At 39.0% G+C, this 2,679-nt stretch overlaps 1 protein-coding gene across 1 annotated transcript in view; it reads left to right on the top strand.

The window, feature by feature from the left end:
* LOC104489654 (dystonin-like) overlaps positions 1-2,679 on the top strand; it is a gene marked incomplete at its 5' end in the record, with an annotated part of 57,867 nt that overhangs the window by 49,408 nt on the left and 5,780 nt on the right. The gene's annotated exons all lie outside the window — the stretch shown is intronic.

Genomic DNA, 2,679 nt, shown 5'->3' with positions numbered 1-2,679 from the left:
AGCAGGAAAGAAATTCTAAAGCAACAAATAAAAACAAGGGAATTGAATTGAAGAGTAACACCACCGCAAAAAAGTTCTCTGGCCAGTGGCTGTGCCCAGGCTTTCAGGCTCTGTCTTTGCAGCCCTGTCTTTTCATTGGCAGCCTCCCCAGAACCGCTTTGCAGAGCCCTGAGCCTTGTTCAAAGCAATTGGAAAATACGCCAGTCAGGAGGACTTTGTGCTCTGGAGAAGCAGGGATCTCTCTATCACTGTGGCCAGGGCATAGCATCAAGTGCATTGCGTTGTTTTATTAGTACACAGCAACGTAATGACATCTTAGTTTTTCGGAAGGCTGCTTCTGCAGTGGGGAAGTAGGGTCTGTCTGGCACTGTTCTTGCAGGAACAGTTGAAGCTAGAAATAAGCTGTTTGTGAAGGGAATGGGAGAGATACAGGTCAAATAATAGCCAGAGCAGTAAAATGGCAGAAAGTATAATAATGACGGTGTTCAGACTTGAGGTGGACCTTCTGTAACCAGGCAATTCTGTCCTATTTACTGGCAGGATTGGATTTACTGCATTTTATCTCTCAGCAGTTCTGTAGAATCACAATCAGTATTGTAATAGTGCAAAATCAGCACAGAAGAGTTGAGGAGAGGCAAATGACATAGTGAAAGTGGAGACATCAGCTGTCCTCTTGACCTTACTCCAGTGTCAGCTATCTGACACAGCTTCTACATTAGGACCAGGGTATCTTAAGTTAGATGCAGACCTTGAGAGAATGGAGAGCTTGTATTTGTAGCAATTGTCATGTGGAGTGAAGGATGTTAAATCCAAAAAGAAGCTATCACAAAACCCCGAAAGGACTGACAGTTTGCCACTAAGACCTAGAAACCTTTGTCTCCGGGCTTCAAAGGAACCATAAAACTTTTTATTATAGTATCATAAAAGAGCTGTCATAACCTTGTGATGACATCTGTGAGGTTTTAAGCAGTATTAAAACCAGTCTTTTTGCTTAACAACATATTGCATATATGATTTACTAAAGAAATTTAACAGTAATATTACATTTATTGATGTTGGACCACGAGTCAAACAAATTTAGCACCTGATTCTGCACCTGCTACTATAGAAAAGTCATCTTATGCCTGCAGAACCATCCTTACTTCATAGCTTTCTATCCCTGTTCCTCAAAAGTGCAATAGTGGAAAATGAAATGTGCCTCAAAATACCTGACTTCACTGGAGGGTTAACTTGGTCAGTTTTGATGTAGCCCTAATGTTTTTCTCAGACCTATTGATAGACTGTTGCAATTCCTACTTGGGTTGACAGAGAGACACAATACTTAATAACTGTCTAATTAATCTATTGGAATTCCTTATTACTGTCGTCAGATTAAGAGTCCTTTGGAACTTTATCCCCTCTTCTTTAATAAAGCTTGTGTTCCATGTATATCTATAGTATTTTCTATACTTTATCCCTTCTTCAAGGTAAATACTGAGCAGATGGGTAAATCAACACAGTTGGTCTAAAGGAATACTGATCTCCATAAAATCATCCAGACACTGAATGTTGTGCATTGGTACCTCATCTTAGTCTTACTGAAGTCAGTGGTGCAAAGTAAAAGTCATTGATGTCAGTGGTGCAGGTTCAGACTTCTCCTTAAGCACCTCACCTAGCAAATCTGCATTTCACCAAGGGCATCTCACGTATTCAGATAAATCACATTTCAAAGAACTGTTGTCATAAACAGCTTTAAAAGGATTTGACCTAGTTATATAAAATCATTTTGGTTTATATTATTTCTTTATGTCAGCAGATAAATACAGTTACACAAATATACCTGGGACTGCAGCTGAGTCTGTGCAAGCACTATTTCCATTTTGCCTAGGAGACCTTTGAGAACTCATCTCAGAGCACTTAGAGACAGCTTTTCCTCTGAGTCCTGTCTTTTGGCCTGGTGCTCCGAGTCTCTTGCATATGCAGCTGCTGTACTTGATTTCTTCTCCTGCTAACGATTTTCTTTAATGTGACCCATGTCCTGTGTCATTTTTTCTAGTTCATCATCACGGGAGTAAAATGTTACGTTCGGAATCAAACTCTTCAATTACCACTCAGCCTCCTATAGGTTGGCAAACCGCTCTCTTTGTCTCCTTCTGCTCTTTTCCTCTCTCTTCATTTCCTTCCCACTTTTTAAACATATATATATATTAACTTTAATAATATGCTTTACCCATCACATTTAGCTTAATGTGTTCCTACATGGGCTGGTGCTTTGCAAGCTAATTTTTTTGACACGCTTGAAGAGTGTTTCAAAAACAATTGTCATTCACACTGACACAGTTAAATGCTAACATGTCTTGCATCTATTCTTGCCAAACATTCTCTCGTATGTGTGTTTGTGTGTGGTGCTTAGCCACAAATTACCTCATCATAGTTTGGATTTTATGTTCGTCATTGCATGTTGCCAAACTACATAACTTTATAGTTTTGAATAAATATATTTGCTGCTTTCCTGTAATTTGTACTTAGCAACTTCTTCTCGAACATCCAAGCAAGTACTATTTATTATGAGTAGCTGTAGAGTTAGCAAAACTGCTCATCAGGTTGTGTCTATGTATTAATAGTTGATTGATTAACAATGATTTAGCACATTGAGCATTCCATTATCACGCTGACTTCCTTTGACAGTGGTTCATTCCT

Source organism: Buceros rhinoceros, unplaced genomic scaffold, assembly GCF_000710305.1.
Source record: "Buceros rhinoceros silvestris isolate BGI_N320 unplaced genomic scaffold, ASM71030v1 scaffold1542, whole genome shotgun sequence".
Classification (NCBI taxonomy): Eukaryota; Metazoa; Chordata; class Aves; order Bucerotiformes; family Bucerotidae; genus Buceros; species Buceros rhinoceros.
Note: the sequence above shows the minus strand (reverse complement) of the source record. Positions and strands in the feature narration are given on the sequence as shown.